We start from the raw sequence: 14911 nt of genomic DNA, 5'->3' as shown, positions 1-14911 counted from the left end.
TTCAGGTGTACAGTGTAGGAAAGCTTACTGCAAAGGGTGGCCAATTAGTTAGTTGAAGGTTTGACACCTCAGTATCAACAGACTGCCAAATGGACCATTTTGTCTCCTCTAGCAGTCCAGTTGGACATTTGGCCATGCCCTGTGGTCAGCTGAGAGCTTCCTTGATAAAGGTCACTGTCCTCTAGGCGCATCGGGGGTGGGGCTGCACCTCTCTCACTAGGAAGAATTCGGTGATTCTATGTCATGAGAGCTGGGATTCCCCGTGTTCCATCAACCTGAGGGGAGCTTTGATAGCAGGATTGTTATTGTTCCTGAGGCACATAGATTATCCAAAATGCATATCATTTGTCGATAGAAGATTGGGAATTGATTATATATTTTTTATTCATGCCAGGTGGAAATTAATAGACTTGTTATAGTCACTCTAGTAAAGAAGTATTTATGGTATTTAAATTTCAAATTTGATAATTTGGATTTTTGAATTAAACAAACATCCCAACTTTAAGAGTGTGCGTGTGTGCATGCGCGTGTTTGTGTCTTGGGAGGAGGACGGATAAACCTTGAAACTGTTTTAAAAAAAAATTTTATGATAGTGCCTATTCTCAGTTGGCACCAGAGAATAACTATCCAGAGTGTTGTTCACTTCTAGTGAAAAGATTTAGGGAAGTTGTAACTGGTTTAATAACCATCTGTGGAGTGACATAGATCGACACACCCAATTACACAAGACCTGAGTCTGAGAACAGTTGATGTGCAATCATCCCATCAGCATCTGCTCATCATTATCAACAACAATAATGGCTCAGCTATTTCTTTGGGGCCACATGAAAAGACAGTGCACCCATAGCTGAGGGCAAGTCAGACCTAACAAAAACATAGCCCTCCCTGACCCCTTGCTCTCAAACTACGGTTTTCTGAGGTTTTGAAATAGTTCACTTTATTTCTTGTTTGTCATTAGTTTTACTTTTTAGATACCGTGTCTTTCCAGCTCAAATTTTTGCCGGAACCAGGAAGGGCAATGTACTATGGGTCATTTTTCTAACCCATTTCTTTGTCATAACTGTTCATGTCCATGGCTTCATGCTGCTGTATGTGTATGAAAGTGTTCAGTATCATTTTTAGCTTACACCTTTGTTACACCTGCTGTCAAACCACTTATGAGCACTTTCTAAAATAAATCATTTTGGTCACTGTGAGTTGGAGGGAAGGAATCAGTTCACAGGAATAAATTGACATGTTGAGAAGATAATATTTAATAGATGGCAAAGCACTTTCATGTGCATTATATCTTTTATAAGATCATGTGTTCATTTGTGGAGACTGAGGCAGACACCCTGTGAGACCAAATCCAAAGTCACCCTGTAGGTACCAGGGATAGTTGGAGAACTGAAGCCAGGTCTTCTGTCTGTTCCTTGGTGTATAACTGGATCATCATTTTATTGACAGAAACTTGGGATCTTTCTGTTTGTAAAAGGTACCCTTTTGCCTTTGGAAGCTACGTTAGCAGTTCTTTCCAGAGTGGAAAGACAGCAGTTATATTTTTCTGCTTTTGGATATTTTTCTGCTTTTGATAAAAATCATTGTTTTTTCTCTAAATTTTTTTGTTTCTAACTAGAATCTTGTAGCACTGCAGGGCTTCTGACTAAGGTGCCTTTTGGAAAAGTAAGGTTTTACAGAAATTTAAAAAATTTTTATGTATTTATTTATTTATTTTCTTATTAGTCATCAATTTTATACACATCAGTGTATACATGTCAATCCCAATCTCCCAATTCATCACACCACCACCCCTAGCCCCCGCCGCTTTCCCCCGCTTGGTGTCCATATGTTTGTTCTCTACTTCTGTGTCTCAATTTATGCTCTGCAAACCGGTTCATCTGTACCATTTTCTAGGTTCCACATATATGTGTTAATATACGATACTTGTTTTTCTCTTTCTGGCTTACTTCACTCTGTATGACAGTCTCTAGATGCATCCACGTCTCTACAAATGACCCAATTTCGTTCCTTTTTATGGCTGAGTAATATTCCATTGTATATATGTACCACATCTTCTTTAACCATTTGTCTGTCGATGGGCATTTAGGCTGCTTCCATGGCCTGGCTATTGTAAATAGTGTTGCAGTGAACACTGGGGTGCATGTATCTTTTTGAATTATGGTTTTTTCTGGGTATATGCCCAGTAGTGGGATTGCTGGGTCATATGGTAATTCTATTTTTAGTTCTTTAATGAACCTCCATACTGTTCTCCATAGTGGCTGTATCAATTTACATTCCCACCAACAGTGCAAGAGGGTTCCCTTTTGTCCAAACCCTCTCTAATATTTGTTGTTTGTAGATTTTCTGACAATGCCCATTCTAACTGGTGTGAGGTGATACCTCATTGTAGTTTTGATTTGCATTTCTCTAATAATTAGTAATGTTGAGCAGCTTTTCATGTGCTTCTTGGCCATCTGTATGTCTTCTTTGGAGAAATGTCTATTTAGGTCTTCTGCCCATTTTTGGATTGGGTTGTTTGTTTTTTTTAATATTGAGCTGCATGAGCTGCTTGTAAATTTTGGAGATTAATCCTTTGTCAGTTGCTTCATTTGCAAATATTTTTTCCCGTTCTGAGGGTTGTCTTTTGGTCTTATGGCTTCCTTTGCTGTGCAAAAGCTTTTAAGTTTCATTAGGTCCCATTTGTTCATTTTTGTTTTTATTTCCATTACTCTAGGAGGTGGATCAAAAAAGATCTTGCTGTGATTTATGTCAAAGAGTGTTCTTCCTATGTTTTCCTCTAAGACTTTTATAGTGCCCGGTCTTACATTTAAGTCTCTAATCCATTTTGAGTTTATTTTTGTGTATGGTGTTAGGGAGTGTTCTAATTTCTTTTACATGTAGCTGTCCAGTTTTCCCAGCACCACTTATTGAAAAGACTGTCTTTTCTCCATTATATATCCTTGCCTCCTTTGTCATAGATTTGTTGACCATAGTTGTGTGGGTTTATCTCTGGGCTTTCTATTCTGTTCCATTGATCTATATTTCTGTTTTTGTGCCAGTACCATATTGTCTTGATTACTGTAGCTTTGTAGTATAGTCTGAAGTCAGGGAATCGGATTCCTCCAGCTCCGTTTTTTTCCCTCAAGACTGCTTTGGCTATTTGGGGTCTTTTGTATCTCCATACAAATTTTAAGATTTTTTGTTCTAGTTCTGTAAAAAATGCCATTGGTAATTTGATAGGGATTGCATTGAATCTGTAGATTGCCTTGGGTAGTATAGTCATTTTCACAATATTGACTCTTCCAGTCCAAGGACATGGTATATCTCTCCATCTGTTTGTATCATCTTTAATTTCTTTCATCAGTGTCTTATAGTTTTCTGCATGCAGGTCTTTTGTCTCCCTAGGTAGGTTTATTCCTAGGTTTTTTATTCTTTTTGTTACAATGGTAAATGGGAGTGTTTCCTTACTTTCTCTTTTTCATCATTAGTGTATAGGAATGCAAGAGATTTCTGTTCATTAAATTTGTGTCCTGCAACTTTACCAGATTCACTGATGAGCTCTAGTAGTTTTCTGGTGGCATCTTTAGGATTCTCTATGTATAGTATCATGTCATCTGCAAAGAGTGAAAGTTTTACTTCTTCTTTAACAATTTGTATTCCTTTTATTTCTTTTTCTTCTCTGATTGCTGTGGCTAGGACTTCCAAAACTATGTTGAATAATAGTGACGAGAGTGGACATCCTTGTCTTGTTCCTGATCTTAGAGGAAATGCTTTCAGTTTTTCACCATTGAGAATGGTGTTTGCTGTGGGTTTGTGGTATATGGTCTTTATTTTGTTGAAGTAGGTTCCCTCTATGCCCACTTTCTGGAGAGTTTTTATCATAAATAGGTGTTGAATTTTCTCAAAATATTTTTCTGCATCTATTGAGATGATCATATGGTTTTTCTTTTTAATTTATTTTATTTATTTATTTTTGGCTATGTTGGATCTTTGTTGCTCTGAGTGGGCTTTCTCTAGTTGCGGCAAGTGGGGGCTACTCTTCGTTGTGGTGCGCGGGTTTCTCATTGCAGTGGCTTCTCTTTTTGTGGAGCATGGGCTCTAGGTGCGTGGGCTTCAGTAGTTGTGGCTCGTGGGCATCAGTAGTTGTGGCTCATGGGCTCTAGAGCGCAGGCTCAGTAGTTGTGGTGCACAGGCTTAGTTGCTCCGCGGCATGTGGGATCTTCCTGGACCAGGGCTCGAACCCGTGTCCCCTGCATTGGCAGGCGGATTCTTAACCACTGTGCCACCAGGGAAGTCCGATCACATGGTTTTTCTTATTCAGTTTGTTAATATGGTGTATCACATTGATTGATTTGCGTATATTGAAGAATCCTTGCATCTCTGGGATAAATCCCACTTGATCATGGTGTATGATCCGTTTAATGTGTTGTTGGATTCTATTTGCTAGTATTTTGTTGAGGACGTTTTCATCTATATTCATCAGTTATGTTGGTCTGTAATTTTCTTTTTTGGTGATATCTTTGTCTGGTTTTGGTATCAGGGTGATGATGGCCTCATAGAATGAGTGTGGGTGTTTTCCTTTCTCTGCAACGTTTTGGAAGAGTTTGAGAAGGCTGGGTGTTAGCTCTTCTCTAAATGTGTGATAGAATTCACCTGTGAAGCCATCTGGTCCTGGACTTTTGTTTGTTGGAAGATTTTTAATCACGGTTTCAATTTCATTACTTGTGATTAGTCTGTTCATATTTTCTATTTCTTCCTGGTCCAGTCTTGGGAGGTCATACCTTTCTAAGAATTTGTCCATTTCTTCCAGGTTGTCCATTTTATTGGCATAGAGTTGCTTGTAGTAGTCTCTTAGGATGCTTTGTATTTCTGCGGTGTCTGTTGTAACTTCTCCTTTTTCATTTCTAATTTTATTGATTTGAGTCCTCTCCCTCTTCTTCTTGATGAGTCTGGCTAATGGTTTATCAATTTTGTTTATCTTCTCAAAGAACCAGCCTTTAGTTTCTTGATCTTTGCTATTATTTTCTTTGTTTCTATTTCATTTTTTTCTGCTCTGATCTTTATGATTTCTTTCCTTCTGCTAACTTTGGGTTTTGCTTGTTCTTCTTTCTCTAGTTCCTTTAGGTTTAACAGTAGATTGTTTATTTGAGATTTTTCTTGTTTCTTGAGGTAAGCTTGTATAGCTATAAACTTCTCTCTTAGAACTGCTTTTGCTGCATCCCATAGGTTTCGGATCATCGTGTTTTCATTTTCATTTGTCTCTAGGTAATTTTTGATTTCCTCTTTGATTTCTATAGTGATCTCTTGGTTATTTAGTAACGTATTGTTTAGCCTCCATGTGTTTGTGTTTTTTACATTTTTTCCCCTGTAATTGATTTCTAATCTCATAGCATTGTGGTCAGAAAAGATGCTTGATATGATTTCAGTTTTTTAAAATTTACTGAGGCTTGATATGTGACCCAAGATGTGATCTATCCTGGAGAATGTTCTGTGCGCACTTGAAAAGAAAGTGTAATCTGCTGTTTTGGGATGGAATGTCCTATAAATATCAATTAAACCTATCTGGTCTATTGTGTCATTTAAAACTTGTGTTTCCTTATTACTTTTCTGTTTGGATGATCTGTCCATTGGTGTAAGTGAGGTGTTAAAGTCCCCCACTATTATTGTGTTACTGTTGATTTCCTCTTTTATAGCTGTTAGCGGTTGCCTTATGTATTGAGGTGCTCCTATGTTGGGTGCATATATATTTATAATTGTTTTATCTTCTTCTTGGATTGATCCCTTTATCATTACATAGTGTCCTTCCTTGTCTCTTGTAACATTCTTTATTTTAACATCTATTTTATCTGTGTATTGCTACTCCAGCTTTCTTTTGATTTCCATTTGCATGGAATATCTTTTTCCATCCCCTCACTTTCAGTCTTTATGTGTCCCTAGGTCTGAAGTGGGTCTCTTGTAGACAGCATATATATGGGTCTTGTTTTTGTATCCATTCAGCAAGCCTGTGCTTTTTGGTTGGTGCATTTAATCCATTCACATTTAAGGTAATTATTGATATGTATGTTCCCTTACCATTTTCTTAATTTTTGGGGGTTTGTGTTTCTAGGTCTTTTTCTTCTCTTGTGTTTCCCACTTAGAGAAGTTGCTTTAGCATTTGTTATGGAGCTGGTTTGGTGGTGCTGAATTCTCTTAGGTTTTGCTTGTCTGTAAAGCTTTTGATTTCTCCATCAAATCTGAATGAGATCCTTGCTGGGTAGAGTAATCTTGGTTGTAGGTTCTTCCCTTTCATCACTTTAAGTATATCATGCCACTCCCTTCTGGCTTGTAGAGTTTCTGCTGAGAAATCAGCTGTTAACCTTATGGGGGTTCCCTTGTATGTTATTTGTCGTTTTTCCCTTGCTGCTTTCAATAACTTTTCTTTGTCTTTAATTTTTGCCAATTTGATTACTATGTCTCGGCGTGTTTCTCCTTGGGTTTATCCTGTATGGGACTCTCTGCACTTCCTGGACTTGGGTGGCTATTTCCTTTCCCATGTTAGGGAAGTTTTCAACTATAATCTCTTCAAATATTTTCTTGGGTCCTTTCTCCATCTCTCCTCCTTCTGGGACCCCTATAATGCAAATGTTGTTGAGTTTAATGTTGTCCCAGAGGTCTCTTAGGCTGTCTTCATTTCTTTTCATTCTTTTTTCTGTATTTTTTCCACAGCAGTGAATTCCACCATTCTTTCTTCCAGGTCACTTATCCGTTCTTTTGCCTCAGTTATTCTTCTATTTATTCCTTCTCGTGTATTTTTCATTTCAGTTATTGTATTGTTCATCTCTATTTGTTTGTCCTCTAATTCTTCTAGATTTTTGTTAAATATTTTTGCATCTTATTGATCTTTGCCTCCATTCTTTTTCCAAGGTCCTGGATCATCTTCACTATCATTATTCTGAATTCTTTTTCTGGAAGGTTGCCTATCTCCATTTCATTTAGCTGTTTTTCTGGGGTTTTATCTTGTGCCTTCATCTGGTACATAGCCCTCTGCCTTTTCATCTTGTCTGTCTTTCTGTGAATGTGGTTTTTGTTCCACAGGATGCAGGATTGTAGTTCTTCTTGCTTCTGCTGTCTGCCCTCTCTAGGTTTTATAGAAATTAACGAACTTTTCCATGACTTTCTAAAGGAGTAGACTAAATCTAGTGATACAAATGTATTCTTTGATTTAGGAACAGATTACAGACTTTGATTTTGGAGTTTTAATATTTGATTACCTTCTTTTTGGAGCATATATATACCTGTAAACACAATGGATGCTTAATAAGTTCTCATTAATTTGGCAAGCAGTAAAATGCAAGGTGAGTATGGGTAGAGCAGTGCTGTGTAACTTCAGTGCCAGGGTTGCTGTGTGCTTACTGGTTGTGAGACCCAGCTCGTTATTTGAGAGCTGATGCAGAGTTTCAGGAAGCACTCTGAGCTGTGGTACCGAAGTCCTGGTGTGGGACAGTTTGAGCCCAGGGAATGTGCTTAGGTAAGAGACCATTAAGAAATAAGCTTTGCATTCCTTCTAAGAATGAGGCCTTGTGCTTCTTTGTCTAGTTTAGGCTTCTATTGGTGTGCTAAGGAGAAGAAGAAGAGGAGAAGCAATTCTTGAGAACTTCCTTAGAGGTTATACCTGGCTCTAAAGAGTCTTGGTTGAGCTAGCCGAGTAACTAGTCCTAGGACAAGCAAACTTTGCAGGAGTCCCTTTGCTTGTATGTATAGCTCCCTGGGATTGCTATAGGGTTCCAAGTCATCACTGTTTGGAATAGTAGTATTCCAGCTTGAATGTGCATCAAGTTTTGGAGGGTTTGTTAGAACACAGATTGCTGAGCCCACCCCCAGAGTTTCTGATTCTGTAGGCCTGGCATGGGACCAGATCATTCACGTTTCTGACAAGTTCTCAGGTGATGCTGCTAATGTTTGGGGAACAACACTTTAAGAACCATTGGCTTAGAGCATCCTCAGGTGTTTAAGTTTGGGGAGCTACGTAAGCTTAGTTGGTGTCTTCTTATAGTTCCTGCAGTGTGTAGAGGTGAGTTTCCAGGTGTATTAATTCATTCAGCAAACACATGAGTGTTTCAGTTGTTAGGGGATACTGTGAAGAAAGCATGCAAAAATGCCTCCATTTGTGAAACTTCCATGGGCATAGGCCAGGATTAACCTGATTATCAGTCCTTCTTTTTTTAAAAAATTTATTTATTTGTTTTTATATTTGGCTGCGTTGGGTCTTCGTTGCTGCACGTGAGCTTTCTCTAGTTGCGGTGATCGGGGCTATTCCTCACTGTGGTGTGCAGGCCTCTCACTGCGGTGGCTTCTCCTGTTGCGGAGCACAGGCTCTAGGCACGCAGGCTTCAGTAGTTGTGGCTCGCGGGCTCCAGAGCGCAGGCTCAGCAGTTGTGGCACATGGGCCTACTTGCTCCGTGGCATGTGGGATCCTCCCGGACCAGGGCTCGAACCCGTGTCCCCCGCATTGGCAGGCGGACTCTTAACCACTGCGCCACCAGGGAGGCCCCCAGTCCTTCTGGTTATCAGTGCTTGCAAAGGTGAGCCTGTTTGTTTTCCTAGCTTCCTTCTACTTATTTTTACTTTCTTTTGGAATCTTTGGATTTAGTAATAATGACATTGATATTATTAATCATCACCATAACTTTTTATTGAGTGTTTGTTCTGTGTCACATACTGTGCAGTTAAGTGCTTTACAATCATTATCGCATTTAATCTTTAGAACAACCCTGGTGTTTTCATCTCCATTTAAAAGATGAACTTAAAAAGGTTGGTAACTTACCCAGGATGATGCAGCTAGTTGACAGTGGTGCTAGGTCTGTTTGACTGCAAGACCACACTCTTTACTACCATGCTTTTTAAACTGCGGATTGTGACCACTAGTGGGTCATGAAACCAATTTGGTAGGTCTCAAACTGCACTTTTTGGGGAAAAAATCGAATCGAATAGAAAAGTCACAAGGTAGGGGTAAGCATTGTTTCTTGAAATGTTTGTTTTGGCTGTGTACATATATATGTGACTATTTGTTACCGTAGATCACAGTAAAAATGTTTGTAAGCTACTGCCTTCTTGATTATGGGACTTTAGGTCACCTAATCATTTTAAAAGACAGATTAGAAAATTTAGGCCTTAGGAAAGTAAGTAATTTTTCAAGAGCACAAAAATTAGTGGCAGTACAAAGACAAGATGTCTGACTTTTCAGCCCCTGGCCCACTGCTTTATCCCTCACACCATGCTGCTTCCTTAAAAGTGCACTGTATTGCCTGGGAATTGAGTCTTATCTTTTCATGTGATAGGAGATATGCCATGGAACCTTTACAGATGTTGACAAAACCTGAAAAGGGAAGTTGAATCAGCCTGCTCTGGGTAGGTGAAAATTCTGCCATGGAGCCCCCAAAGTCTACAGATAAAGCTGTAACATTTCTTCTGCTAATGCTGGTGTACTCGATGGAATGAGGGTAATATTAACTAACAGTGCCAGGCTGTAAGCATGTTTCATATACTAACTCATTTAAGTACCAATTATTTTGACAGGGTGGCCATGGCTGGGTCGTGAACGGCTGTTTTGAGTGAGAGGGGGCGTCCTACCAGCATGCGCTCACACTCCTCTGTGCTGTCTCCAGTTCCTCATTTTGTTCCTGCTGAGTTCAGAGCTATTTTTTCTCATAGCCTGGCTTACCTGAACATGGTCTCAGCTTTATTTTCTTGTTTCAGAACATCCACCTTTGTTAGGTGGGTAATTTAGGTTCCTGTTACCTTTCCCCTTAAATAAGTACATTGCTGATCTGCGTCAGGGCCAGGGCTGTAGATCGCCAGCATGAATAGGTGATGGTGTACGTTGGTTCCCTCATGCAGAATGCTGCCCCAACCCTATACACGAAGGAGCTTACTACAGTCTGTCCAAGAGTACTGGGGGGACACTTGGAAATAACTTGAGAGTACTTACAAACCCTTCCAGCAAGTGTCCTTTAGCATTATGCGAATAATGCACGGAAGCTGAGGGAATGAAAAGTCAAGGCCTCCCCTTGTGGGGAGGGGAGGCTTGCACGTTCCAGTTAGAAGAATACGTAGAAGCAGGTAAGGATGGGGAGAAAACTTTCAATTGTGAATCATAAAATTTGAATTAGAAGGAGCCTAAAAGGCCTGAAAGAGTGAAGTGATTGGCCTTGGGTCAGGTGGCGGCTAGGTGCTAGAGAGCCAGGCATGGAACCTAGGTCATCATTCTGTGGCCCCTTTCATCCTAAGACATGTTTACTGGAGTTGTCTTCCAAAGCACCTGATTACAGAAAAGAGTGACTCTCCCTTACCCTAGCATGAATGAAACAGAGGCACCAGGAACATGTACCAGGTTTATTCAATTTCTTTGCATTTTCCCCCAAATGCTGTGACCCGCCCCCCGCCCCCCGGCTCCCCAGGGCTATGTGTGTCCTAGTTTGTGAAATGCTGGGGTAAAGGAACCTGCAAACTTTAAACAAATGTATGCCCCAAGAAAAACTTTTTTTTGAGCATGGACCCTCTCCTCCAAGTAAGTAAATAAATATTTATAAATTATGTACCTGTACAACTATTATACCATATGTGCATATGTTAACTCTTAGTAAAGTTCAATTATATGTTTTTTAGACTGTAAATATGTAGACATTCTAAAAGTTCTTCTGGCTCCCCAGTGGATGGCATTGCACCCCTCCACCTCTGGAATACACACATCTGATTTTGCAGACCACTGGTCCAGACTGAAAATTGAACAGTTTAATGTCAAAGCTATTGCTTCTTTCATTAGATAGATTACTTTTTAATCCCAGTAATTTGAATGTCCCTCTGCAAAGTAGTTTTTGAGGTTTTGAATTAAAAAGCTGTCTTTCCAGAGTGGAAGAGATAAGGATGGAGGATGTATATGAATTAGGTTGAATTTCTTCTAAAGAAAGAATGCTGTTTTTTTTTTTTTTTTTTTTTTTTTTTTGAGGTACGCGGGCCTCTCACTGTTGTGGCCTCTCCCGTTGCGGAGCACAGGCTCCAGACGCGCAGGCTCAGCGGCCATGGCTCACGGGCCCAGCCGCTCTGCCGCGTGTGGGATCTTCCCGGACCGGGGCACGAATCCCCGTCCCCTGCATTGGTAGGAGGACTCTCAACCACTGCGCCACCAGGGAAGCCCTGTTTTTGATGTAAGGAGAATGAACAACTTTCCCTTTTATGGTCTGTGTTGGTGCAAAACCCTTGTTTGATATCATTAAGTTTTCCCTACCCCCTGCTATAGTGATTAACCTGCTTCATAATCCATATTAGGGCTTGGTAAATGTTCGCTGATTTTTAAAAAAATACTTTCAGCCTTAACTAGAGAGCAAATTAGAGATGACAGAAGCAGGATGGAGAATATACCATGCTTTCCTATGGAATGCTGTTGAATGCTGCTGGTAGTTTGAAAGGGTTGTTAATTTGTTTTAGGCCTTCTGCAATATTACCCAAAGTTGGGCAAGACTTGTAATCAGAAGTAATGAAAATAAATTCGTTCGTTTCATCTCAGGGTTTGGAAGCTCAGGACTTTGAGGATTAGCTAAGACAAAGATACACTGAGTAAATGCAATGAAAATTAATTTTGGTAATAATAAATTCCATTTTTGTAGTAAAATAAAAAGGAATAACACGGCCGTCATTTGTGGAGAGACTCTGGAGGGCAAATTAAAGAGAGGGATAAAAGTCACTGGCTATGCAGCAGAGCCAGAGAAACTCAGGGACATGTATTATGTATATACATGTTTATTATATATGTGTGAAATAGAGTATATAAATATACTCTATTTTAGTATATTTATAGAGTATATTATATATGTTATATATGTAGTGTATATCATAGAGTATATAAATATACTCTATGATATATATACATAATACATATATATTATGTATTATGAAATATATGAAATATACATAATAGAAATGTATATTATATATATACACATATTACGTATATGTATTTCCCAATACTTTTGTCATTTGTGAGGATGCAAATCATTTCAATATTAGAGCAGCTCAGTTCACTACTGTTACTGGAAAAACGAGTTAAACCAAGCACATATCCTACTGAGGGTGAGTCAACAGTGTCATTTTAACGTAAGGAGGGACAGTATATTAAGTGACTTATTCCAAGTCCTGTGGTTTTCCTCCAGCTGAGCAAAGAGCTGTTGTTTCAGAAGTGGGGCTTAGATGCCAAAAAAAAAAAACAAGCTTGCCCATATCTTTTCTCAATTATAGCCATTTAGTTTTCTTTTTGTCTGAGCCTTTTCAAAAACCCATTTTCTTCTTACATTTCTGTCATCAGATTTCCTGAATTTTGATGGAATACTTATTTATAGAGAATATATTATGTGTTATAAACCAATTATAATTTGAAACTTTATTTTGAATTTCTCCACCAATTTATGGACCCAGGTTGGTATATGGTGTCAGAGATCCTTTAAAAAATGTTGTAAGGGAAACAGAACAGTAATCTATTTTAACAAGTCATTATTTTCTACAGTTCTTTAGTGGTGTGGACATGAAGTAAGGTAGTATTTTATGGAACAATGTACCAAAATGTAGTAATGAAATTTATCCTTTTGACTTTGGAAGAGACGAGTCTTGTATTCTCAGCCTGTGGAAAAACAGTGTTCTGAGCTGTCTGAGGTTTTCTTGAGTGGCATCCAGTATCATTATGGGTATGTGTCTGGAGAGTTTATTTCTAGGTTTGGGAAGGTGAGTTTTTGTCTTTTTTCCCTCTCGGTGGATTCCTTCAATTGGAGAGAAGCAGACCAGATGAGGAAAATATTCTTTTATGGATTCTCGGTTTACCACATTAGTTATTACCCACCTTCTCTGAGTAGCAGACCACACTTTTCCTGTTTTCCTGTTCAGTGGTTCAGTTTTCATTAACTTAACTGCAGATGTGTTCTTTGAAGGGATTTATTTCTAATGAATTGAATTGTGGGTAGCTTAATCAAATGATGATAGATTGCCTGCTTTTAATAGGGTCATCATTTGTAAGAGTAAAATCTTGTCAAGATAAGGTGTAATCATTCTTGTGATCTGGTTCCATAATTTCCTTTTGCTTCTGTGATGCTACTCTATTGTTGAGAAGAAATGGTATCTAGTTACAATTTCACAAAGGAAAAACTCTATACAATTTCACCTGGTCTTTTATCTCATAGAGCAGTTTGTTTTTGTCTTTTCCCTAAGAAATATTGATAATACATAGTAGTGTATTGAATCCTAGGGTTGGCAAGTTTTCAAAAGTGGGGTTCTTTTGATGTAGAGGTAGGAGTGATATTAATGAATGGATGTCAGTCCTTGTTAGGGCATGTGCATGAAGAGTGGTTCTTATCCTGGGAACTCAGTATTACCTTTGTTTTTGAGAAGAGTGTGGTCATTAGCTGATCTTTGGCATAGGTGTTTTTTTTTGTGTGTGTACACAGCTGGTATGTGGGTGCTTAGCTACATGAAAATGTTAAGAGTCACAAATGTATATTAAAGAGGTTTGCAGGTTTTGGTGGATATCAGATTGTTCTGACTGCATCGCAGCAGGTGTAGTGAGTGAAAGGACGCTGGACTAGTAGGTCAAAGAATTGTGTTTTAAGACTTCCCTGGTGGCGTAGTGGTTGGGAGTCCGCCTGCTGATGCAGGGGACGCGGGTTCGTGCCCCGATCCGGGAGGATCCCACATGCCGCGGAGCGGCTGGGCCCGTGAGCCATGGCCACTGAGCCTGCGCGTCCGTAGCCTGTGCTCCGCAACGGGAGAGGCCACAGCAGTGAGAGGCCCGCGTACCACAAAAAAAAAAAAAAAAAAAGAATTGTGTTTTAGTCCTAGTTTGGCCATCTTGACTTGAATAACTTTGGACAAGTCCCTTATTTCTTTGAATTGCAGTTTCCTCTTCTGTAAAATGGTGCTAATACCAATTTGCATGCTTACAAGATTGTTGTGGGGATCAAATGAGATCGTTTGTATGAAAATGTTTTGTAAAGTACGGAGGTACTTTTATCATAGTGTTATGTTTGGCCAGTTGACCTGGGTATTTCAGCCTTTTCAGGGCTGAGAAATTGAGGGTGTGAACGGACTTTTCTGATTTGCTTGGCCACAGTGTTCACATTGGCCTTAGAATGCTTATAGGTTTGGGTGGGGGAACATAGGTAGAAATAAGCTGAAACTTCCTGCCCTTTAGAAGCTGGGATGTTAATCCTGGGTACATGTTGCCGAGTCAGTACCAACTCCATCTGTAGGTGCTTATTACTCTCATTTTACTGGGACGACACTGACCAGACAACTAACTTAGGATATGACTGGCCAATTTCTGAAATTCTCATCTTTAGAGTTACCCCTTGAGGGGTAAGGTACTGTGTCTTTGGAAGGTTGATGCTTTGGGGTTATTTTCTGTGGAGATGGAAGCTCACTGTGCTTAAATTTATAAACATGTTCTACTTAGCTATTCTAAAGCCAGATTACATTGAGGGAGAGAATACTTGATTCACTTGATGTTTTTAATATAAAACTTAGAGTATTTGAGACTTTCTATGGTAACTTATATTCAGGCTTAGTGCCAAAGTGATGACAATGCCTTGGTTTTAATGTTTTTGATGAGGTGATGTGTGCTTTGGTGGGGAGGAGGAGAGATGTTATTTAATCACCAGCAAACACTAATACACTAATAACCACATTCACTGAATCCTTTGTCCCTTTGCTTGAACTGAGGGTTACTTGCTTTAATACCAATTTTCCAGAGGGCTTAATCCTGTTAATGTGATGAAGTGATGGTGAGAAGGACATTCCCACTGGGCCTGGAGTGGTATAACTGGTAAAACTCCCTTTGTAAATCCCTCTTGTTCAACATGAGTGTCACTCCCATTTCCCCAAAGTGCAATGAATTTTTATTGAGGAGAGTATTTTA

General features: G+C 39.3%; 1 protein-coding gene across 1 annotated transcript in view; it reads left to right on the top strand.

Moving 5' to 3' along the window:
* Window positions 1–14911, top strand: part of NOTCH2 (notch receptor 2) — a 178152-nt gene that overhangs the window by 18247 nt on the left and 144994 nt on the right. The window lies entirely within an intron of this gene.

Source organism: Pseudorca crassidens, chromosome 2 (genome assembly GCF_039906515.1).
Source record: "Pseudorca crassidens isolate mPseCra1 chromosome 2, mPseCra1.hap1, whole genome shotgun sequence".
In the NCBI taxonomy this organism is placed as follows: domain Eukaryota; kingdom Metazoa; phylum Chordata; class Mammalia; order Artiodactyla; family Delphinidae; genus Pseudorca; species Pseudorca crassidens.
This window is presented reverse-complemented; position numbering and strand designations above follow the sequence as displayed.